Raw genomic sequence first — 26,819 nt, forward strand, 5'->3', positions numbered from 1 at the left:
AAACAGGAAAATAGATAGATTACCTCCAGTATAAGACACCTGTCAGCCTCAGCCTTTAACAGAAAACATGATTATCACATTAGACTGAAATGAAAATTACCACCATGTATGTAAAACTGCATTGTGATGAATAGTCTCAACATTGTTATCTGATTGTTGTCCTCTCTCACCGGTCTGATTAGACTTGGTGAAGGCTTGGAGGAGGTTGCCTTTGGTACCCTGAAGACAGGCTGGAGAGTCCCCTGGAGGAGAAGGGATGCTTCTTCTGTCCAGAAGGCAAATCTTTGTCCATGCCTTTAGAAAACAACGCCAGTCTGAATGGACTCTAGTTGTGTACTGCTGCTTTCTTCACTATGTTCAGTCTCAGGGTTTACAGTAAGCCACTTTCACAAACTTTTGTTTGACCTGATGTCTTGCCTGAACCAAAGCTGCAAATATGATGGTGCCAGTTTGTCTAAAGTGCCTGCCATACCCCTCAATGCCAAATCTCTCCATCAGCTGAATACACCACCACAGGCGAATTGCTGGCATTTCCTCCTGAAGACAAATATAATATAATGTTTATGAAGACTGGACACTGGTACAGATACTTTGGTGGTACTGTCTGAAAAAGCTTACCTCTGTGAAAGATGGTGGAGATGAGGTGCAGATGCAGAGAGCATACTGTAAAGTAAAATCAATCTTTAACATGTTAAAATGTTATATTCAAGTAATGGCAAGAAAATTCTCACCATCAGCATAAAGATGCCGCAGCAATTTCCCATGAACTGCTGGGGAAAGAACTGTAAAAAGAAAAATGTTTCATTAAATGAAGAGAGCTGACATGCACCTGCTAGCTGTTAATTGCATTATTATGCACCTGATGAGCTTTCAAACGTTTGCACTGAAAACATACCTCAAGGTCTCTTCCTGTTTTCTCCATCCAGAATCCAGAGTCAATAAAGGCTGCTACTCTCCTGGCATTGTAGAGAACACACATAACACACCAACCAAATGTTTGACATAAAACAAAAATAAATTCATGTTGTAGGGATGCAACAATACTTTTTCAAACCGATACGATACAGATAATTGGACCCGAGTACTTGTTGATACCAAGTACTAGTGCTAATAATTCTACCACACAATGGAATGGAATGAATCGGAAGGCAGTTTTATTTTCTTCAGTGCTTGTTACAAATAATGGTGAATTAGATTAAAAAAAACATATGAATTAAAATGACCACAAAATTCAAAGTTCAAGTGAAAAATAAACATTTTCTATGAAAGTTTTGCAGTTTCCACATATAAAGTATCGGTTCATAGTATCAGTTAACTAAACTATGCAGATACAAGTTAATTAGAACAGTATTGGCCTGGATATCAGTATTGGTGCATCCCTATCATGAAGTAGCCTTAGAACGAGGCTGCCTCCCGAATCTTTAAGCCTAAGAACGAGGCTGCTTTTAGATGATCTTTCCAAAGAACACAAGAGGCCATTGAACAAGGCCAGAACAAATTTTCATTTTAGTGTCAACCTAAATGTGGTTCGGTAGAGATCATCTCCAAAACCATCAGGGCCAAATGAGTCCAGAAACAGTATCTGTCTCTCAGCTACCAATATAGCCTGAAATAGAAATGTTAGCATCATCCATGAAAACACGACACGTCAACCTCTGTTATTTTCTATCAGATGAAAAAACACAGAGCAAGAAAGATCAAGGGCACTCACACAGAGCAGATAATGGCCAGCTTCACCTGCCTGCCGACTCCAAGCAGGAAAAAGCAGGATGTCCTTGGACCTAAAGTTTTCCTACATGTATTGGTACAAATTAGTAAACATGCACATGCAGGAGTAAAACCAACAAAAACATACCGGCAAGCAACGCAGCAGGTTGACTTGTGGATCCTTCCAGGTGGCCACGACATAGAGGTCAGCAATGTGAACATCTTTTCCCTAATGGAAACACACACAAAACAGCAAAATCAATACACAACCACCATTCATGGCTATAACCAAAGAAAAGGTGTACCAGTACGACAGATTACATGTCTTTGTGCAGCTTCCCCCACAATCTTCAGACAAGCGTTGCCAATCTGAAAGAAATAGCAAAAAGCAATAGAATGCAGTTTCATTTACTATTCTTAAAATCTTGCATTTCATTATCTTTTCTCTGCAGTGCATTAGACTAAGTAACAAGATGTACTTACAGTAGATTCCACGGACTGTTCCAAACCCAGGCTCCAAAAGTCTTCCCGAGTTAGGCAGATTTTGTCTTCCTTCACTAGGAGTTCTCCTGGAGGTCGGTTTTGGTCCAAGACATATTCCACCTAAATGAAGAGCATTTCATGTGATTTTGCTTCAATACAATATAGAAAATAATAAAGATTAAAAGGGCAACTACAAAATAAGGCTGGCATTGTTTCTCATACTTCAGCAATTCTAAAACTATCATCGACTTTGACTTATTGAGGTCTAACGCGACTGCATAGAAATGTGCCGTACCAGACTGGACTGAAGAGGGTCCAAGTTTTTCTGCCACTTTGCTCCTGGACTGGCATACCGATGATCAATCTGCCATTCAGGAGTCCCATATAAGTGGTCCAGGAGAAACTTCCCATCAGTTGGTGGATCTGATAATATACAAATATGTGGCATGACATACAAACTTAAATCCATTTTTAACATTAAATCAATATTGAACTGTGACTTCTTATTACTTCTCATACTGTATGCTTACTTTTTGATCTGTGGTAGTTCCTCAGCCTGGACACATTTACCTTCTGGCAAGTTGCTCCCTTCACAATAGTGGCCACCCCCTTTGGTGTGATGCTGGCCACAGTGTACGGTCCCTGGTGATGGCTGGAGAATGCATCTCCCGTGCGTCTCCTTTTTGGATCTCCTGACAAAAGCACGTCATCAACTGCTTGAACAACACACTGCCTTACTAGCTTCCTTTTCCCTGTTCCAAAGGTCTTCCTCTGGGTGTCCTGTGCCCTCTCAATATTGCAAAGAACCTACAAAAAAATTACATGAAAAGCAGAGAGAGAAATATAAATATTTATTATTCACCAGGTCGCCATGGCAATGCTCATTCTGGAAATATAGAAATACAGAAAAGTTAGTTACTAAAGCAGAAAAATGTTGAATACACAATAAAAAATAAGAACTGTATTAACCACATTTCCCCTTTTTTCCCTTGACAAATCTCCTTTCCCTGTCAGTCAGCCCTCTTCAAATGTACAGACCGTTTCATTCAGAGCCGTCATCTCCTCAACTCTTGTGTCGATGTCCTCTTCTGGGTCTGCAACCTCCAAGTCGTCGTCCATGGGGCAGGTGTTCATCACAGCAGGAAGACGTGGATGTCGGTGGAAGAGCAGGAAATAGGGACTGTGGCGGGTGGAGTGCTGATCACACAAAATCTCTCCATTAATTCATTTTCTCTTGCACGTGTCAATAACTTCTTTTTTTTATAAACAAGTATAAAAACACATTCTTAAGACGATGCTACACTGTGAAGCAGCGTAAAAGTCATACAAAATGTCAAAATAGGAATACCTGCTTTGCAGTGTTGATGCCGTACACCACAGCAGCAAGGTGAACGTCCCAGTCGTCATGGTTCTGGTTCACGTACTTTCTGAGAGCACGCTTAATGTTCTGGTTGGTCCTCTCATCCTTTGAGTTGTATTGCAGAATAGATAAAGAAGCATGACTGATTTCACATGAGTTACTCAAGGTTAGATATCCAAATGCTAACCTGCCCGTTGGTCTGGGGGTGGTACGCACTGGAGACAGCATGTTTAATATTCAGCATGCTGAAAATGCTGTCGTTGAGCTGCATGAGCAGACTTGGTCTAAATACATCATCTCATATGTCAAGGTACGACTAACACTTTCACAAATTTTACCTGGTTCACAAACTCCTTTCCTTGGTCAGTGATGATCTTCCTCACCATGCCAAACATGTATAATTTAGACGTCATGACTGCAGAGACCTCAGCAGCAGTCTTAGACTTAAGAGGTTCTGCAATCACCCACTTCGTATACAGATCGGTCATGGTCAGGACATATCGGTTCCCTAGACGTGTTTCTGGGAGTGGTCCAATTAAATCCATGCCTAGCACCTCCCAAGGTTATTTTACCTGCAGGTCACAGAACTTATCAAGTGAAAATTTAAAGCTAGCCTGCAGCAGACAAGCTTATTAGCTTGAAAATTAAATGTAAATAGCTTTAAGATGTACCTTGACGGGATGTAATGTTGGTGCCACGGTCTTGATTGGGTCATTCATCTGGCAGTGATTACAACATCTGACCTGAAAGGTGTATTCCAAACAATATGTCTAGGAAAACCTAAACCAGTTGATGTAAACTGATAATAACATAAAAAGACAGAAACTAATGTTGAAATGTAAGTGTGCAAGTAAACACATTCAATTATATAGCCTACAGATGTTTTAGAAAAAATTATGACGACCCGATTTAGCTTCTTCACTCAAATAAGGCCATTACCCATTCACCGATGTCCTGGTTACATGTTGGCCAGTAACAGCCAGCAACAACCCTGTTTCGGGTACCTCTGACACCATTGTGGTTCCTGGTACCAGGGTTATTGTGGCATTCCATCAAAACAGACTTCTTCTTCTCCTCTGACATGACTACCAGGCGCATGCTCTGCATACTGGGGCCAGTGTAGAAGAGTCTGTTGTCTGGAACAAGATAAAAATGAAGAAAAAAAAAAGATGAGAGTTGCTGACTAAAGTAAATTGAAATGTCTGACAGATATTAAAGTTTGAGATCTGCACCAATATGGTACATTTACCTCCAATTGCAATTATCTTTAAAAATAAATAAATATATATATATATATATATATATATATATATATATAGGCTATATATATGATATTGTATTTACGATTTTTTAAAATCTAAAATAAGACCACACACCAAGATATAGACCTATATATAGAGTTTCGATATTACAGATGATGCTACACTGTATACACTGTACACTGATATTACTCGTTACACCATCCTGAATCAACGCAGGCGTCATGCAACTTTAGAACAATAACGGAGAGTCTGTAGCAGCCATAGACTGTACATACAGTCTATAGCAGCAAGGGCAGCTGTAGATTCAGATTCAGATTTCAGATTTATTGGCCAAGTAAAATTACATTTACAAGGAATTTGTCTTCGGTAGATGTTCGCTCTCTAAAACATACAACAACCATAATAAATGAGAATAAAAATACCTAAAGACACATAAGAACATGTATACCCACACACATGTTCATTTACGCACACACCTATATACATATATACATTCCCACACACACACGCACGCACGCGCACACACACACACACACATCCATAAGCATACTGATTAAGTATTAAAAACTATAGTAAAAGGATGGTAAAAGAATCTACAGATTCAGGAGAGAAATGGCTGAAGGAAAGAAACTGTTCTTGTGTCTGGTGGTTTTTGTGTACAGTGATCTATAGCATCTGCCAGATGGGAGGAGATGGAAGAGAGTAGATGCAGGATGTGTGGCATCTTGGACAATATTCACTGCCTTTTTCCTGATCCTGCTGATGTACAGTTCCTGGACAGAAAGCAGTTGGGCACCAAAGATTTTTCCTGCTGTTTTAATAATACGCTGTAGTCTGCATTTGTCCATTTTTGTGGCTGACCCAAACCAGACAGTGATGAATGAGCAAAGTATGGATTCGACTGCAGCAGTATAGAAGATCAGCAGCTCTTGTGGTAGGCCGTACTTCCTTAGTTGCCGTAAGAAATACATCCTCTGCTGAGCCTTTTTGAGGATGGAGTTGATGTTTGTTTCCCACTTCAGATCCCTGGAAATGATAGTTCCCAAGAACTTGAATGAGTCCACCATTGACACTGGGCTGTTGGATATTGTGAGGGGGGGCAGCACTGTGGGAAGCTTCCTAAAATCCACGACCATCTCCACAGTCTTAAGGGTGTTAAGCTCAAGACTGTGCTGACTACACCAGACCACCAGCCTCTCAACTTCTCGCTGATAAGCAGACTCATCACCATCCTGGATGAGCCCAATGACAGTGGTGTCATCTGCAAATTTCAGGATTTTTACAGCTGAGTCATTAGAGGTGCAGTCATTGGTGTACAATGAAAAGAGCAGTGGAGAAAGGACACACCCCTGTGGTGTACCGGTGCTGATCAGCCTTGTGCCAGACGTAACATTGTTCAACCGCACATGCTGGCTCCTATTTGTCAGGAAGCTGGAAATCCACTGACACATAGCAGGGGAAACAGTGAGCTGAGAAAGCTTTGAGGTGAGGATTTCTGGTATAACGGTGTTAAAAGCAGAGCTAAAATCCACAAACAATATCCTTGCGTAGGTCCTTGGTTGATCAAGATGTTCCAGGATGAAGTGCAGCCCCATGTTAATTGCATCATCCACTGACCTGTTTGCCCTATAGGCAAACTGCAGGGGATCCAGCTGGTGGCCTGTGGTGCTTTTAAGATGGGACAGCACCAAGCGCTCAAAGGACTTCATGACTACTGATGTCAAAGCCACGGGTCTGTAGTCATTCAATTCTGTAGGGGAGGATTTCTTCGGTACTGGGATGATAGTGGAGCTTTTGAAGCATGATGGAACCTCACACAGCTCCAGCGATCTGTTGAATATCGTTGTGAAGACAGGTGCTAGTTGGATAGCACAGGTCCTGAGGCAGGAAGGAGTTACTCCATCTGGGCCTGGTGCCTTCCGTACGTTCTGTCTCCTAAAGATGTTGCAGACATCCTCTTCCTTCACAAGGAACGTAGCTTGTGATTTAGAGGAAAGAGGAGCAGTGTTGCCAGATCCAAAATCCTACAGTATCGTACAGAGAGGCTTAAATTATCGTTTTTCAGTACAAATTATCGTACATTATAAATTTGATAATAACGTTCTATAAACGACTTCTCACTCCAATATAATATAACAAAGAAGGTGTTTAATATTGCCCTGTTTAAATAAACATCATTAAAACCAGTAATATAATGCCTATAAACGTGCAGAGTGTGTCGGCACCACTCCGACTTCCACACATTGACACAATATGCACATTTGCGCAGTCCTATTTATTTCATTTCTACATAGGTTTTTCTTTTAAGATTACAAGCCATTGTCTTGTCGCTCTGTCATCCTAGACTAGACTTAACTCGGCGTGCTCGCGGGCAAACAGCAAAAACTGGCGGGACACTGCCACATTATATAACCTTACAGTTTCTCGCGAGAGTAGGCCCTATCGATGTGATTGGGCTATTTATAGTACAGACCCTGAGTCAGTTTTTGTAATAGACACAATAGCATAAACCTGTAAGCACTGAGGTGAAATCTGACTTCAGAACAGTTTAAAATTATGTAATTGACTTGGGAAAGCCACAGCAAAAGACGGTGTTACTAGATGCAATGTGAAATTATCGTACATTTGAGGATTTTTGAAACTATTGATCGTACATCGTACAGAGCCCAAAATTATGGTACAAATACGATAATTATCGTACATCTGGCAACACTGAAGAGGAGTAAGAGTGTCCAGGTGAGGGGTGGCGGCTGCCGCTATGCTGGAGTGGAGGAGGGGTGTCACGTTCCTTTCCTCAAAGCGACAATAAAAGCCATTTAGCTCCTCAGCAAGGCCATGATTAGCATCAGAAATGGAGGATGGTCTCCTGTAGTTGGTAATTTGCTGAATGTTTCTCCACAATAATGTGGGGTTGTTGGCTGTAAACTGGTTTTTCAGCTTTGCTGCATAGTTAACTTTAGCAGCTCTGATCTCCTTGTTCAATGTGTTCCTGAGTGATTTGTACAGGGGCCTGTCTCCTGCCCTATAAGCCTGCTCCTTTGCCCGTCTCAAATGGCTCAGAGTTGCTGTAAACCATGGCTTGTTGTTATGGCACTAAGGTCAGGCACTGTCTTCATGATGTTGCAATGACCATTCAGATCTGATACCTTTCCAGATAGGGAGGGGCTTTGATGCCATGGCGATTTCTGGCATGACGCCATGACCTTACGTTTGATCGTAACTTCCACAAACAGCCTCCCATCTGCACGAGACTGAACATGGCAATGAACAATCATGCCCTTTAGCCAATGAGACACAAATGGTTGGTGAAATTCATATAATAACACCACAGCGCCCCCTACACACCATTAAAACTGTAATAACTCCTACAGATGAGGTCTTAACTGCACCAAACTTGGTGTGCTCAGAGGGGATGCTCAGTCAGGGTGAGGTGCGGACGAGGTGACCGTTAGCTGTTTCTGGTGTCGGGGTGGTCAAAATTTTTGTTCCGCGGACGTACCCTGGTGCCCCGGGCTGCCGGCCAGGCCGGAGCGGCGCGGAGCTGCGAGGGCCGAACGACGCTGCTTGCAGCTTTAATTCATTTTATTTGTGGTTTTTGAGGAGCTGCGACGGCTCAATAAACGTCACCGGCCTTTGTATTTAAAGTTTAAAAGTCATTTAGTCCTGTTATCTGCTAGAGTTACAAGTAGTATACTCATGATCTCCTTTTTTGCATATATCTGAATGTTAGTGATGTGACAGCCGTCGATTGAGCCAGCCCAGCAAACCCTTTTGATGGACGATGCAGTGGTCAGTGAGATGAGGCATCCAGAAGCACCCTCTGCAGACCACTCTGTCTGATGTTCCACTTGCCAACCAGAAAAGTTCAGCCACGGATCTCGGTTCCTGCACTCCATCCACCTCGATCCATGTTTAGTAGATTTAGCAACACCACCAAAGACTCCCTGCTTTCCAAGTTTACTGTATATATTTTACTTTTATCTTTACTTTTATTCCTTACAGTGTTCCCTTACAATTTATTTACTATGTTGTTACTTGTTAAAAACTGAATAATAAAACTGTTAATGATCAAAAAAGAGTTATCAATTAATAGAAATTTTATTACATTTAAACAAATAACAAAAACATTCAAACACATATATAGAACCTGAACCAGAAGAAACTAAAAGAAAAAAAACCCCATTTCTCTGCCATCCTTTCCATCAATGCTAAAAATCTGTCCATCCTTCTTTCTCTCCTCTCCTCCGCTTCCCTCTGTTGTCTCATGTCCTCCCTGATCAGGTCAAGGAGCTCATCAGCCCTTCTCCTTTTTCTCCCTGATGAGGAGTCCGGCTTCCTTCCACCACTCTCCCTGTCCTCTGTCTCACCCACTGCTGCACTTGGCCCTGGAGTGTCCTCGGGAATGGAAGCAATAAGGACAGGAGGCATAGTGGAAGGCCTCTGTCCCAACACCTCGTCCATGGGGACAAACCAGGGCCAGGTTTCAGCAGTAGGCTTTCCGCTGACTCCCTCTCCTGACCCTGGATACTTGCAGTCCTACAGACAAAGGGAATTAGAATTACAAGGCTTTATTGTCATTTAACAACAGAGAACACTGGGCATAATGACATTACAGATGCTCCTTAAAGGTACTGGTTCTGGATGAGAATAGAGAGGAATAGAAGAACAAAGTCAGATTATAAATCATAGTTGATAAAACATGCAATAAACAATATTTTAATTTATCAACATGGGAGATGAAAATTGTGTTCTGTTTTTTTCCGCCTAAAATGAAATTAAAAACATTAAATCAGTAATGTGGTTTCTTAAAAATTAACTTAAATAAACATTAAACTTAGTATTCATTATTTTTGGCGTTCGTTACATTATTGCATAAGATGCAAGCTCTTTTACGGTGAGTTTTTTCCTATTAGACTTTCAAGCAAGTTTACGGTGGGGTGTTAACCTTAAAACAAATGATGAGAAGCTTTATTCGCTAAATAAACACACACACACACGGGAATTATGACGGGACCACCATACAAGCTCGTTCTCGCTGATTTCTGCTTAAAATGTACTTATACAAACGAAGAATGTCTATAAACAGAACCGCTTTCAGCTTAGTTTTCTACCGCTATTTTCTTTTAAAAAGCCTGCTGGGATGAAGCTAGTTTACGGTGGGTTTTTCCTATTAAACATTCAAGCTGGTTTTCGGTGGGGCATGTTTTAGCCTTAAATTACATGAAAAAAACAATTTGCGGTATTAGATCGTATATAAAAAACAAACCAAAAGTGCCCAAACACGTATTTTATTTTTTTGACCGCTATTTTTTTAACTAACTTACATTTTAAGCTGTACTGCTGTCCCGCTCCGTCCGCCGTTGTTGCGAGTGTCGAGTCCAGCGGCCGGCGCGCAAAGCATGCTGGGATACCCTTGCTACTGTGAGGATCCATCAGACCCATCCTCGAAATGTGGGTGGAGCGAGGACGCGTTTGAGGACGCGAGAATGAGGATTCTTGGAATTCGGACAGTACTCGTCGCTGCGCTTTGACGTCATCGACCTCAAAATGCGCACTCACAAGCATCCTACCCCTGGATTCGGACACAGCCTCTGTCTCTTTGTGGATCATTGTTTCATTGTCCAGCGTGTGATCATTAAATACTTTTACTCGTACTGGTTTGTCTGCCTGCCTGTTTCCCTCACCTGCATGTGGATCCTTACATCTGCTTCACTCACCGCCACGTGCTGACAGTTGCAATGTTGTTGAAAGCCATGGAAAATGTTTTAAGCTTGCTTGTTTTATAGATTTGCCATTGTAGCTTTAAGATCTAGAGTAACTAAAGATTTTCATCTGTATTCAGAAAAGGAGCTGAGAGACACCTTTGCAGACAAGATGCTGACTGAAGATGAGAACTTTGTGAGTGTTTTGAGTCCTGGGCACATCCTGGCATTTGCAACAGGGAGCAGCAGGGCCCCGGGTGTTGGTTTTCATCCACTTCCTAAAATAACTTTTGTACATGATGAGACCAAAACTCATCCCATTGCACACACATGTGCAAATGAACTTCAGCTTTTTGTGAACACGAAAACAACAGCAGATGATGATGAATTTAACTACTGCTTCCTTGTTGCACTTATGAATGGTTCTTTATTTAGCACAATTTGAACACAAATGTCCCTCACATCCTCAAATACATATGGTACAGGATCTACAAATCCACAATTCATGTGATTTCCTATTTCATTGTTTAAGTTTTTTTCAGTTGCTCAGTTTACGTACTAACATTTATTTACAGAAGTTTTTCAAAAGTGTAAGTGTTACATTAGTCAGACTTAGGAGTTCATTCATACAAGTTTGTTGAAAACAAACTGCTGTGTTCTCTGAAACAATGTTTTTCCATTATCATTGTCATTTTCAAGAGGGTTGATTGTAACAGAAAGTTCTTGCATTTCCATGCTGGTCAAGGGCATGAACTCACTCTGGTCGCTTACTGAGAGGACGTCTCTTGCTGACTGTTGTGGGTTGTGGAGCCAAAAACTGTTTAGTGAGAAAAGTTGAACTGGAGTTTTGTTTCCTTCAGATGAAATAGAGTGGTTGTTATATGCTGCTTTGAATTCCTCCAATGTGCGGTTGATTCTGGGTAAATATACATAATGAAGACAGAATAAATCTGTTGGGTTTTCCAAGTTAAGACAACCTAATGACTCCAAAGCATAGAATGTTGGTGCATAAACTTTGCTACAGTTGTTGTTTAAGTCTCTATTAAAACGCTCAATTCTCTGGTTGTGGACTGAACTTCCTGTTAAAACAGAACTTTCACCCCTGATTGATTGCATATCTTCCCAAATTCTGACATTTTCTCCTCCATGGTCAGTCCTAATATGAAGTGGTCGGCCAAAATGTCCAACCGCAACAGTGAAGAGGTCTTTAACAGTTTCAGCACGATTATTGTTGGAGCAGTGAAGAAACATTAGCATTCTACTGTACCCATCTATAGCACCATGGACAACAAACTTCCAACGAATTAGCTTATGGTTTCCATCTATATGCCATATGAAATTGGGATGTGGGACAGAATATACTCGTCTGACAATGGATGATCTTCTTGACTGGATACCCACTGGATCAACTCTGTGTAAAGATTCTCTTAAACGCCTTCTTTGAACTACAATGTCTCTGGAGCGCAGATGTCCCATAAGCATAACTTCCCCAATATTTGGATGTCCAGTTTTTATTTGTGATATGATAGTATCCAACTGTTCATCACTAATGCTGACATATTTTGAGGCTGGGATGTTATGATCTTTAAGTAACTTGTAAAATGTTTGCCTTGAAACAGAAAGAAGTGAAGCTGCTTCTGTAAAGGTAGTTCTCAGTGAAAGAACATTTTCCAACTCTTCTTTGGATATCTGATGCCTTCCTTGGAATTCATCCTTGAAAAGAAAAAAAGAGTATTAGAATGGAACATAAAATTGTCTCCTCCTTGAACCGTCACCTTATCGTGGTGGAGGAGTTTGAGTGCCCTAATGATCCTAGGAGCTATGTTGTCTGGGCCACTTAGTGCCCCTGGTAGGGCCTCCCATGACAAATTGGTCTTAGGTGAAGGGTGAGACAAAGAACGGTTCGAAGGATCTTTCATGGCGGTTAAAACGAAGAGTCGGAGTACCCGGCCCGGAGGGTTACCGGGGTCCCACCCTGGAGCCAGGCCTGGGGTTGGGGCCCGTGAGCGAGCGCCTGGTGGCCGGGCTTTCGCCCATGGGGCCCGGCCGGGCCCAGCCCGAACCGGATACATGGGCTCGTCCAACTGTGGACCCACCACCCGCAGGAGGAACATGAAGGGTCCGGTGCAATGTGAATCGGGTGGCAGACCAAGGCGGGAGCCTTGGCGGTCCAATCCCCGGACAAGAAAACTAGTTTTTGGGACATGGAACGTCACCTCGCTGGCGGGGAAGGAGCCGGAGCTTGTGGCAGAGGTTGAGCGGTACCGGCTAGATATAGTCGGACTCACCTCGACACATTGCATTGGCTCTGGAACCCGAGACCTGGAGAGGGGTTGGACACTCTACTTTGCTGGAGTTGCTCCGGGTGAGAGGCGGAGGGCTGGGGTTGGCCTTTTGTTAGCCCCGAGACTCTCTGCCTGTGTGTTGGGGTTTACCCCGGGGGACAAGAGGGTAGCTTCCTTGCGCCTTCGGGTCGGGGAACGGGTCCTGACTGTTGTTTGTGCTTATGGGCCAAATATCAGTTCAGAGTACCCACCCTTTTTGGAGTCCCTGGGACGAGTGCTAGATAGTGCTCCATCAGGGGACTCCATTGTCCTGCTGGGGGACTTCAATGCTCACGTGGGCAATGACAGCTTGACCTGGAGGGGTGTGATTGGGAGGAACGGCCCACCTAATCTGAACTCGAGCGGTGTTTTGTTATTGGACTTCTGTGCAAGCCGCAGTTTGGCCATAACGAACACCATGTTCGAACATAAGGATGCCCACCGGTACACTTGGTACCAGGGCAGCCTAGGTCACAGGTCGATGATAGATTTTGTAGTCGTATCATCTGACCTGCGGCCGTATGTTTTGGACACCCGAGTGAAGAGAGGGGCGGAGCTGTCAACTGATCACCACCTGGTGGTGAGTTGGATCAGATGGCAAGGGAACATGCCACGTAGACCTGGCAGACCCAAACGCATAGTGAGGGTCTGCTGGGAACGCCTGGCAGAAGAACCTGTCAAGACGGTCTTCAACTCCCACCTCCGGCAGAGCTTTGACCACGTCCCGAGAGCAGTGGGGGACATTGAGTCCGAGTGGGCCTTGTTCCACTCTGCGATTGTCGAGGCGGCTGTTGCTAGCTGTGGTCGTAAGGTGGCCGGTGCCAGTCGTGGTGGCAACCCCCGTACCCGCTGGTGGACACCAGAGGTTCGGGGAGCCGTCAGGCTGAAGAAGGAGGCCTACAGGGCGTGGCTGGTCTGTGGGTCTCCGGAGGCAGCAGACAGGTACCGGATAGCCAAGCGGGGTGCAGCAGTGGCAGTTGCCGAGGCAAAATCTCGGGCGTGGGAGGAGTTTGGGGAGGCCATGGAGAAAGACTATCGATCGGCTCCAAAGAGGTTCTGACAAACTGTCCGGCGCCTCAGGAGAGGAAGGCAGCAACTCGCTCACACTGTTTACAGTGGGGATGGGGAGCTGCTGACGTCAACTGAGGCTATAGTCGGACGGTGGAAGGAATACTTTGAGGAGCTCCTCAATCCCACCAATGCGCATTCCGAGGAGGAACCAGAGCTGGGAGGCCTGGGGATGGACTGTCCGATCTCGGGGGCAGAAGTTGCTGAGGTAGTCAAACAACTACACAGCGGCGGAGCCCCGGGGGCGGATGAGGTTCGTCCTGGGTATCTCAAGGCTATGGATGTTGTAGGGCTGTCATGGTTGACACGTCTCTACAACATTGCGTGGTCATCGGGGGCAGTTCCTAGGGAGTGGCAGACCGGGGTGGTGGTCCCCATCTTTAAGAAGGGTGACCTGAGGGTGTGTTCCAACTATAGGGGGATCACACTCCTCAGCCTCCCTGGAAAGGTCTACGCCAAGGTACTGGAGAGGAGGGTCCGATCGATAGTTGAATCTCAGATAGAGGAGGAGCAATGTGGTTTTCGTCCTGGCCGTGGAACTGTGGACCAGCTCTATACCCTTGCAAGGGTGATTGAGGGGGCATGGGAGTTTGCCCAACCAATCCACATGTGCTTTGTGGATTTGGAGAAGGCTTATGACCGTGTCCCCAGGGGCACCCTTTGGGGGACGCTCCAGGAGTATGGGGTGGGTGGCTTTCTGTTAAGGGCCATTCAGTCCCTTTACCAGAGGAGCGTGAGTTTGGTCCGCATAGCCGGTAGTAAGTCGGACCTGTTCCCAGTGAGGGTTGGACTCCGCCAGGGCTGCCCTTTGTCACCGGTTCTGTTCATCACTTTTATGGACAGAATTTCTAGACGCAGCCGTGGTGTGGAGTGTGTCGAGTTTGGTGGCAGGAGAATCTCGTCTCTGCTTTTTGCGGATGATGTGGTCCTCCTAGCTTCATCCAGCTCTGACCTTCAGCTCTTGCTGGGTAGGTTCGCGGACGAATGTGAAGCGGCTGGGATGAGGATCAGCACCTCCAAATCTGAGACCATGGTTCTCGACCGGAAAAGGGTGGCTTGCCACCTCCGGGTCGGGGGAGAGGTCCTACCTCAAGTGGAGGAGTTTGAGTATCTCGGGGTCTTGTTCACGAGTGAGGGTAGGAGGGATCGGGAGATCGACAGGCGGATTGGTTCGGCGTCTGCAGTAATGCGGACGCTGAGCCGATCTGTCGTGGGGAAGAGGGAGCTGAGCCAGAAAGCCAGGCTCTCGATTTACCGGTCGATCTACGTCCCAATCCTCACCTATGGTCATGAGCTTTGGGTAATGACCGAAAGAACGAGATCGCGGATACAAGCGGCCGAAATGAGTTTCCTCCGTAGGGTGGCCGGGCTCAGCCTTAGAGATAGGGTGAGGAGCTCGGACATTCGGGAGGGACTCGGAGTAGAACCGCTGCTCCTCCGGATCGAAAGGAGCCAGTTGAGGTGGTTTGGGCATCTGGTCAGGATGCCTCCTGGACGCCTCCCCGGGGAGGTGCTTCGGGCATGTCCTGCCGGCAGAAGGCCCCCGGGTCGACCCAGGACACGTTGGAGAGGTTACATCTCCAATCTGGTCCGGGAACGCCTTGGGGTCCTGCCGGAGGAGCTGGTGGACAAGGCCGGGGAGAGGACGGCCTGGAGCTCCCTAACTGGGATGCTGCCCCCGCGACCCGGACCCGGATAAGCGGAGGAAGACGAAGACGAAGACGAACATAAAATTGTGGAACATCAGATGCTATGACCCCATTTGTCAACTTAAATTAAATTGGTAAAAAGAAATATTAGACATTTTTTACCCAAATTTTTTCCAGTCATTGACAAAATGGCCTGTTTTTGATATAGCGCCTTCTAGAGTCCTGGAACCCATCAAGGCGCTTTACAACATTCACCCATTCACACACACATTCACACACTGGTGGGAATGAGCTACGATGTAGCCACAGCTGCCCTGGGGCGCACTGACAGAGCCGAGGCTGCTGATCACTGGCGCCACTCGTCCCTCCGACCACCACCAGCAGGCAAGGTGGGTTAAGTGTCTTGCCCAAGGACATAATGACAGCGACAGACTGAGTAGGGCTTGAACCTGCAACCTTCAGATTACGGGGCGAGCTCTTAACTCCTGTGCCACCGTCGCCCAAATAATGTATTCTTGTTACCAACAAGGTAATTATTAGAATAAGCAATTAAAAGTGGTAACACAATCAACTCTAGAAAAATATCCAACACTCACCGAGTAATTGGCGTCTTGCGGGAGTTCTGGGTGGTTAGTGTTCTCATGAACCTAAAAAGCAGAAAAATAAAAATAATATTTGTGTTAATTAAATTGTGGATCATTAGATTAATATCTAATGAATGGAGTGAGGTGTAAACGTTGTCACCATAAATGTGTTTGTAAACAGTGTAGTTACATTTAATATTAGAAGCAGCAGTATTTTACTTTTTGCTTACATTTGAGCATTTATGGTTCTTTCTGTCTTGAATGGACATTATAGTAGAAACTGAAATCTTTCTAGTTGAAAATGTTTTTGATTCCAATTTCAAGCTGTCAAAAACAGCATTATGGATAGGAGGAATGAACAATTCCAAAACAGATGGTCAGAATATAATTATGCCATTTAAGATTGTAGTTCTGCCCATCTAAAGTTAAAATAGTACAAGTTGAAAAATATGTTCAGATGTAAAATACAAAAATAGATAGCTGGAATGATGTTTATATGCGACATTTGTCTTAGAATTACTTTCAAGATATCTTAAATGTGCATTGTGAATAGTAATAATGCTACTGGCTATTTGGAATATTTATTTTTATTAAAATCTAATGGATTTATTGATATCTGGAACATATCCAGCCTGCCGAATAATTGTTAAAATTGCCTCCTTTGAAGTTAGGGTTAGAGTTAGGTTAGGGTTAGGATCTTGAGATTTTCCGGACAGCCAAACTTCCAGGTATTATATGGATGACATTAAATATAATTTATAACAGTATAGTAGTGTATATCTTTATTTTCAAATATGACTAGTAAATATAATATTTGTATAAGCTAAAATAGTTATTACAATATTAAAAATTAATAGTTGATTAATGTTCAAAGGGCTTGTCAAATAATAGGAAACTTGAGAAAATGCTTACCGAGCGGCTCGATGCTCCTCCATTGGAGGTGGTTGCAACGATTGGTCTCAGATTTGCATCGGTGGCCCGAGAGGAAACCTGTTTTTAAAAGAAATATCATTTAGCTAGATAAAACGTTAACCCAATAGTCAGAAATACACAAATTCCCCGCTAAAAAAATAATTTAAAAAGCATTTATATAACTGTTTTAGCTTAGCTAGCGCTATAGCTAGCTGGGCTAAGGCTAATACAGGTCGGTCATGAACTTACCACTGGTTGCGGTGGTTCTGTGACGGATGCTGGTGCCGATCCATTTGTAAAAGACCGTATTGCTGTAAGAACGGCTCGTCCTATGTTTTCAGCCAACACGTCAGATATGTTCAGAAGAATAGAACCGGAGACAAAACAAGTTCTGGTTCGGAGCAAGAGTTCACAAAGAGGTTAGCGAGATCCAGCTTTTATTTTGGTAACCAACTTCCGCTTATTGGCAAGCGAATTTGCATATTAGCTAAATGTTTAAGTACCAGCTAAATATTTATTTTCCACAATGTTATTTAGCTCCACACTATATTTTTGGGTCAGACTTAAATATTTATTTCCCAAATACTGATTTTGCAAACTAAATGTTTAGCTCCAAAATAAATATTTAGCTGGGATCTAAATATTTATTTTGGAAAATAAATATGTAACTAACAAAATTAATATTTAATTTACAAATTAAATATTTAGTTCCAAAATAAATATTTAATTAGTAAATTAAATATTTAGTTAGTGAATTAAATATTTATTTTACAAATTAAATATTTAGATCAGACCTAAATATTTAGTTTGCAAAATAAATATTTAACTGTAAATTAAATATTTAGCTTGCTAACTAAATATTTATTTGGAAACTTTAACATTTATAAATGTATGAATAACATGGTGAAAATATGACTTCGAAAAAGTGAACTCCCAATTTTTTCTCTTACGATATGCTAAATAACCAAAAATACTGCTGTTAGATTATGACTGTTTGACTTTACAAATGGCACCCCATACACTTTGAGAATGGACCGTGCGCTGGACGCAGCAGCCTGGAGCGCTGCGCACCGATCATCGCTCTGCCACTCTCTGCTGAAAAGAATCCATGAATGATAATATAGTAATATAGGTGGAAAACTTTTCTCCGGCTCCCCTGGATGTGTAGGATATACAGCTCCCCCCATCCCTGCTCCTGGATGAAAAGCCGGACATTTTCATCAATACAAGAACCCGAACATCCCGGACAAAGTGAAAAGCGGACATGTCCGGGGAAAACAGGACGTATACGGTCACACTAGTTTAATATAAAGCGGGAGATTACAGATACAGTATTTTGCTCGTGCCCTTGCTGCCCTGGGCCCTTTAGAATTTGTGGGCCCTGGGCAATTGCCCAGTTGCCCATATGGTTAATTCGGCCTTGGGTATAAGCCATTATCAGGAATCAAGTCACTGAGCCACGTTTCCGTAAAGCAGAGGGCAGCGGAGTGTGCAAAGTCTCGGTTGGTCCTGTTCAGAAGGACCAGCTTGTCCATTTTATTAGGTAGGGATCGGACGTTCGCTAGGTGTATTGCTGGGAGAGGCATACGAAATCCCCGTTGGCGGAGTCTCACCAGCGATCCTGCTCGTTTACCCCTCCTGCGCTTCCTTCTCCAACAAACAGCAGTTCCTCCGATCAAAACTTCCAATAAACTCCCCGGGTCCTCAAATTTTTGAAAATCCGTTTCTGTGGTTTGTTGCCTGATACCCAGTAGTTCATCTCTACTGAAAGTAATCCGTTTTGCATCGCTGATTTCCAAAAAATATATACAATAACAACACAAACAAAAGAGAGCAATGTACCGAGGCTGCCATCTGCGGCGCCATCCTGCATCCTGTAGACCATGATAAAAGATCATCTTTAATTATCGTACTTACCTTTAAGTCTGTAATTAGGCGCCATTCTTCTTATTTTACAGCGCTTTTGTTCAATCGCCGGAAGCTCTCCGTTGAGGAGAAAATCATGAATTTCGTTGTATAGAGCTCCGGACCCCACGTGGCTTTCAGTTAGTGGACGCCATTTTGGCATGCAAAAAAGGTAAACAAACACGGATGTAACCATGAACATGAACGGGATCCGCTTGGATTTTACTTCGTCGGAGTTTACTTCACACTTTAAAACAGAAGAAATCGTTTTATATAGTCAGAAATTAAATAGACTAAACATCTCCGACCCTTACCGTGCCCCTGGGATACTTTTTAAAAACGCCAGAAGCTGTCGTAGCGGACTTCTTACCGGCACAACACCGGACCTGGCCGGGGAAACCCCTTGGGACTTACCCGGAGGAGCTGGCTCCGGCGGCTGGGGAGAGGGAAGTCACGCTACTGCCCCCGCAACCCGACTCCGGATACGCGGATGAAAATGGATGGATGGACGGACAAATAACAGATTTACACGTAAGTAGTCTCGGTGACACAGATAATAGCAATCCAAAGTGCTTTTTATGTGTGATCTGACGATTGATCAACCATTGCTTAAAAATTAAATACAGCTTAGCCGGTTAATTGCTGTCATCATAAAACACGTAAACGGCAGCACGCAGAACTCACGAGGCAACGTTTTACGTGATGTTTACTTGCTGCTATGAGTAATAAGACAGAAAAAGCCACGCCAAAATAAGTTTAGGAAGCCCACTAAGAATCATAATAAAAACATTTAAAATAAATACCATACACAGTTGAGGAAACGTTGGTTTAAGTACCTGATATGAAGTGGTCACTGCATAAGCGAAAACCTTTACTCTCGGGATCCCACAGCTTCATTTTCGTCCGGTCACTAGTGCGTTTTATTACAATGATCCAACGTTTGCGGCGCTCCGGATCTTGGGGAATCCTGTAGATGGCTCATTCCTTATGTCGTCCGCGTCTATTCTGCATCCTGGGGCACAACAGGAATCTACCATATTTCCCGTTTGATTGAGTTTTCTGACAATAATAAATAGTCCAGCTGCCGGCTTCTGCATGCCAATATGGCGCCGTTTCGATTTGAACTGTTGCATGCCGGGAGAAGTGACGTCAGCTCCCGGAGCTCTATACGGAGGTATCCATTGTTTAAACGTCCCGCCGTCGGTAACTGTTTTTTTTTTAATGAACTTTATTTAGAACAGTAACAATGACCATATTATGGAAGCCCATTCCCGCCACTCAGATAAAATAAAAAAAATTATTATCTCATAATTATGACTTAGCTATCTCATTATTATGAGATACTATCTCATAATTATGACTTAGTATCTCATAATTATGACTTAGTATCTCATAATTATGACTTAGCTATCTCATTATTATGAGATAGTATCTCATAATTATGACTTAGTAACTCAAAATTATGACTTAGCTATCTCATTATTATAAGATAGTATCTCATAATTATGAGATAGTATCTCATAATTATGACTTAGCTATCTCATTATTATGACTTAGTATCTCATAATTATGAGATAGTATCTCATAATAATGAGATAAATTCTGCTGGCCTCCACGGACTTCCGTTTTTGCACTTCCGTATTTTTCAAACTGCAGCAGCAGCGCAGCACACAACTTCGTTCGCGCTGAGTGGTCAGAATGGCTATTTGTACGCGTTTGCTGCTAGACCTCCCAAGAATAATGGTTAACGATGTACACCGAATCTTTCTTGCCTCGTCCGAAATGCCAAAATCTAGTATGGACAAAGCTTGTATTGTATGTGCCCGGCTACATACACAGCTATGAAGGTAAGCTAACAAACTTCTGCTGTGAGTTACTAAAGATGCTACACGCTAGCTCTCCACTAGCCTAAGTTAACACAATAAGGAAACGTTATTGGAGCGATAAGTAAGGTCATGCGTGTTTTTCGTGTCTGAAATAAAAAAAAAAACAGTTTTTATGTTATTCTCAGTTTTAATCATGCAGTCAGGAGAGGTCACGGTTAGGTCCGAGTGTTTCAGGTCAATGAGGAAAAACCAGAAGCCCCACCGTCTGAGTGTAGGGAAACGTTTCCCTGCAGGTTCAGTGCAGGATTGATTCAGGTTCAAAAGAAGACTGTTCATGTTTTTAAACGTCACATTTTTGCGAGTCATATCATTGCTTTTAGTTTGATAACAGGTTAATGACATGCCTGAACTACGTGTGTCATGTGGTATCAGAGATAAAATGTGTCCCAGAAAGAATAAAGTAAGTAAAGTTTGTATAAATAGCATGTCACAGAAAGTCAAACATTAGATGACTCGCAGAAGCACAACATTGTTTACAGTTATTTTATTTTTGTCCACTACTTGTTCTACTCTTCTATTTTAAAATGAGTTAAGTGAAGTTAATCATCAATGTTTGTCTCTCCTTAAATGCAGTTGTACTCTAACAAATATTCTGTGTTGTAACAGATTGTGCTAAGGGATTCAAAGCCGGTGGGGGTGCCAGTGTATGTGTGGCAGGTGCAGCCTTGTGATGTCATGTGGCAGCTCAACTCTACCAGACGGCACATTTCTCCTAGCTGAAACTTACATCGGTCCCCCCCCCCCCCCCCCCCCCACACACACACACACACACAGTGTTCAGCTGCACAGAAACTGAACAACAGTGGCACAAAACGGGGACCAAGGTTACAATCTTTTAATGATACTATTATTATGTGTATACATATTTCTGTTATAACATTTAAACGTGTTTTTATTTGGAAACAAGGTATTAAACCAGGTCCAGTTAATGACATGGTCATCATATCAGCCAGACAAAGAGAGAAGAGACCGGTAGAATGAACAAGGTATGTTTTTCTTTCTGGACTGCACGCACACACACACATGCACACACCCCATTTGACTTTTGTTTTTCTTCCCAAGAAGCAGTTTGTAAAAAGGAGTCAGCTTCCCCGATGACAGCTTCATTCTGAAGGTGCAGGAGGCGTACCACAGACTTGGTGCAGATGAGGCTCCGGTGATGACAACCATGGCTGTCTCTGGTGATGTACCTCTGGTTGGGTCCACGTTTGGTTCGGTGCAGGAGGGAAGCGGGCCATCTTACCAACTACCAGTGAGGACGGCCCCCAGGACGCGTCCACACAAAGACAACCCTTCTCTCCCACAACTGTCTCTCTCTCATTATAGACGGGGACCCTCTGCATGTGCATTTGTGTTTACTGAACATCATCATTTCACATCCCTCACAACATCATTGGGGAAATCATACAAAGCTGAGAACAGAACACAATTGCAGAGTTTCTGTGTGGAGGGGCACCAACTAAGGAGATGCCACATCACTTCTACAAAATTTAGATAAGTGTGTCACACCAGGGCAGAAGGTTCTGCTGAGAACCTTGTGAAACAGCCTATGTGAACAAGTAGTCAGACTGATGACAAATGTTGGGGTCTTGCTTTGGAGCCTACAGCCATCAAGGAGTACTGCAAGGTAATAGAGGTAAACCACTACCCTTGTGGGGTCCTGATCCACCTTGAGGCACCATGGATGGGTTCAACACCAGATGGGATTATGTATGATCCTGAGGGCAGCCTGAGTGTGGCCTGCTGGAAATAAAATGCCTAAATGTGTGTAGCTTTGTGGATTATTATGCTCAGAAAAGGTTTACTCTCTGTGGCGATCTCATCCTCATTACTGGCAGGTCGGTGTTGACTGTTGATTTCTCCATGTGAGTGGTGTGACTTTGTTGTTTACACCACAGATGACATGTTTATTCAGCGAGTTCCCCGTGACATGGAAGTCATACAGACACTATTGTAATGTTTTCATTGCTGTTTAAATGTAAAGACTTACTGTGGGGGAAATTCAATGTAAATCTGCAGTAAAATTAAATAGTTCTGCACTTTCTTGTTTGTGATGTTTTGTTTGCTAGCTGAGTAATCATTTTTAAATGGCTTCAGTTTAGTTTCAAAAGATAAGATTTAAATTAAACGAATTAAAGAAGACTAAACAAAAACCGATGACTTATTTACCACAAAAGTGTTTGAAACCATAAACTTTCAATTTCTTTTTTTTATTACAAAACCATTTTAAACATACAAATACACATTTAAGCATGATATAGTTTTTTTTTTAAATTTTAAGAACTCTATCAATTGAGAAATTAATCATAACTTACTTTATTGCTGAGGTTTTGTAAAGGTTTCTTCACTTTGTGCTTTTTTTCTCCCACCAGCCGTCAGTTTGACAGCTGCCATTCTGGCGATTGTTGTTCGCATCATAAAGTAAAATGGTTTTATGGCACTATAATTTAACTCACTGTGGATGTGTAGACCTAATAATGTGGTAAAATATATAATTGTAATCCAAACTGTTAAAAGAAGTTTCTGATTTTTCTGCTGTCCACTTACTACGGGGGTGTCAGAATTGCCATTTTCTTTTTATCAGGTTTCCCCTCTCTGCTGTTCTCCAAGATGTCTGGAACAACATACCAACCCAGTTCTTCCAACACCTGCATTCAAGTGTACCTAGAAGAATTGATGTTGTTTTTGAGTCAATGGGTGATCACACTGAATATAGATTTACATTTCTATTAGGTTCATTGACTGATTTTTGCTGACTGATGAAAATGAATGATTATCACTTCCATTTTTGAAAGCATTATTTTCAGCATTTTCCACACCTGCCTAAAATGTTTCCACAGTAATAAAATACAGTATATGTTATTAAATAACATATACTGTATTTTATTAAATTAACATATATATGTTATTTAATGTAAATAATGGCAACCTGTCCAGGGTGTACCATGCGAGTTTGCTCACACACACACACACACACACACACACACACACACACACACACACACACACACACACACACACACACACACACACACACACACACACACACACACACACACACACACACACACACAGAGGCATCAGCAAGGTACAATTCTGTATTTTTTTCATTCCCTCTGATGGGGAGCTGAGAAGTATGTATGTGGGTTATTGCTAGTTGCAGAGACAGATTTTCTGAAACACAACTGTAGTCGGTCTGATGAAAATCAAGAACTTGGCTCTGTGAGGATCTGGATACCAGAGGAGGAGATAAGGCCAAATCTGCCTGCAGACTTTTAGGACCACCCAGACACCACAGTCATTCTTGACTGCACTGAGCTGATGTGTCAATGTCCATCTTCCCCTCTCCTCCAGAGTGAGGTGTTTTCCTCCTACAAGTCACTCCCACAAAGGAGCCTGATGTCTGAGCACCTCAAGTCATGTAGGGCAACCACACTGTATATTTACACACTTCCATAAAGGTACTGCATTTAAAGCTTTCACTCAGATGATCTTCAACGGTGCTGTGCCCTTCTGAGGGCTTGAGATGCGGTACCTTTACAAAACCTCAGCAATAAAGTAAGTTATGATTAATTTCTCAATTGATAGAGTTCTTAAAATTAAAAAAAAACCTATATCATGCTTAAATGTGTATTTGTATGTTTAAAATGGTTTTGTAATAAAAAAAGAAATTGAAAGTTTATGGTTTCAAACACTTTTGTGGTAAATAAGTCATCGTTTTTTGTTTAGTCTTCTTTAATTCGTTTAATTTAAATCTTATCTTTTGAAACTAAACTGAAGCCATTTAAAAATGATTACTCAGCTAGCAAACAAAACATCACAAACAAGAAAGTGCAGAACTATTTAATTTTACTGCAGATTTACATTGAATTTCCCCCACAGTAAGTCTTTACATTTAAACAGCAATGAAAACATTACAATAGTGTCTGTATGACTTCCATGTCACGGGGAACTCGCTGAATAAACATGTCATCTGTGGTGTAAACAACAAAGTCACACCACTCACATGGAGAAATCAACAGTCAACACCGACCTGCCAGTAATGAGGATGAGATCGCCACAGAGAGTAAACCTTTTCTGAACATAATAATCCACAAAGCTACACACATTTAGGCATTTTATTTCCAGCAGGCCACACTCAGGCTGCCCTCAGGATCATACATAATCCCATCTGGTGTTGAACCCATCCATGGTGCCTCAAGGTGGATCAGGACCCCACAAGGGTAGTGGTTTACCTCTATTACCTTGCAGTACTCCTTGATGGCTGTAGGCTCCAAAGCAAGACCCCAACATTTGTCATCAGTCTGACTACTTGTTCACATAGGCTGTTTCACAAGGTTCTCAGCAGAACCTTCTGCCCTGGTGTGACACACTTATCTAAATTTTGTAGAAGTGATGTGGCATCTCCTTAGTTGGTGCCCCTCCACACAGAAACTCATTGACCTGAAACACTCGGACCTAACCGTGACCTCTCCTGACTGCATGATTAAAACTGAGAATAACATAAAAACTGTTTTTTTTTTTAAATTTCAGACACGAAAAACACGCATGACCTTACTTATCGCTCCAATAACGTTTCCTTATTGTGTTAACTTAGGCTAGTGGAGAGCTAGCGTGTAGCATCTTTAGTAACTCACAGCAGAAGTTTGTTAGCTTACCTTCATAGCTGTGTATGTAGCCGGGCACATACAATACAAGCTTTGTCCATACTAGATTTTGGCATTTCGGACGAGGCAAGAAAGATTCGGTGTACATCGTTAACCATTATTCTTGGGAGGTCTAGCAGCAAACGCGTACAAATAGCCATTCTGACCACTCAGCGTGAACGAAGTTGTGTGCTGCGCTGCTGCTGCAGTTTGAAAAATATGGAAGTGCAAAAACGGAAGTCCGTGGAGGCCAGCAGAATTTATCTCATTATTATGAGATACTAAGTCATAAATATGAGATAGCTAAGTCATAATTATGAGATACTATCTCATAATAATGAGATAGTATCTCATAATAATGAGATGCTATCTCATTATTATGAGATACTAAGTCATAATAATGAGATACTATCTCATAATAATGAGATAGCTAAGTCATAATTATGAGATACTAAGTCATAATTATGAGATACTAAGTCATAATAATGAGATAGTATCTCATAATAATGAGATAGCTAAGTCATAATTATGAGATACTAAGTCATAATTATGAGATACTAAGTCATAATAATGAGATAGTATCTCATAATAATGAGATAGCTAAGTCATAATTATGAGATACTAAGTCATAATTATGAGATACTATCCCATAATAATGAGATAGCTAAGTCATAATTATGAGATACTAAGTCATAATTATGAGATACTAAGTCATAATAATGAGATAGTATCTCATAATAATGAGATAGCTAAGTCATAATTATGAGATACTAAGTCATAATTATGAGATAGTATCTCATAATAATGAGATGCAATCTCATTATTATGAGATACTAAGTCATAATAATGAGATAGTATCTCATAATAATGAGATAGCTAAGTCATAATTATGAGATAATACTTTTTTTAAATTTTATCTGAGTGGCGGGAATGGGCTTCCATACCAATCTGAAGGAGAAAAGCGACATATTAAAACAAACAGAACAGAGTCACATCTCCTATACATCACAGTGAGATCGACAATAACTAATAGTAAACATATACACGCACACATATATACATATATTTGCATATACACATGTGTACATACACAACCATATTCACACATCTATATAAAATAATATAAAAAGATGAATAACCAATACAAAAATAAATAAGAATAAAAAAAGAATGAAAAATGAAAAAAGAAAAACAAGGAACAGAAACAAAAAAAGACAAGGGGGATCAAAAATCTCTAAAAGTGAGGTTCCATAGCGCTGACGTCGTTAGGTCCGTTTTAGGGGGGCTTCAGCCCCCCTAAAATAATCACAAGCCCCCCTATCTTTGAGTTT

General features: G+C 42.2%; 1 long non-coding RNA gene across 2 annotated transcripts; it reads left to right on the forward strand.

The window, feature by feature from the left end:
- Positions 1 to 21,567: 21,567 nt before the first annotated feature.
- LOC129160668 (uncharacterized) lies at positions 21,568 to 22,089 on the forward strand. 2 transcript variants are annotated; one of them, XR_008561232.2, is made up of 3 exons: positions 21,568 to 21,666; positions 21,750 to 21,828; positions 21,905 to 22,089. It is a non-coding gene; the product is annotated as an uncharacterized lncRNA (long non-coding RNA). The 2 variants fall into 2 exon arrangements; XR_008561235.2 differs by having other exon boundaries at positions 21,908 to 22,087.
- Positions 22,090 to 26,819: the final 4,730 nt, after the last annotated feature.

The sequence above is a fragment of the Nothobranchius furzeri genome, chromosome 14, assembly GCF_043380555.1.
Source record: "Nothobranchius furzeri strain GRZ-AD chromosome 14, NfurGRZ-RIMD1, whole genome shotgun sequence".
NCBI classification, from domain to species: Eukaryota; Metazoa; Chordata; class Actinopteri; order Cyprinodontiformes; family Nothobranchiidae; genus Nothobranchius; species Nothobranchius furzeri.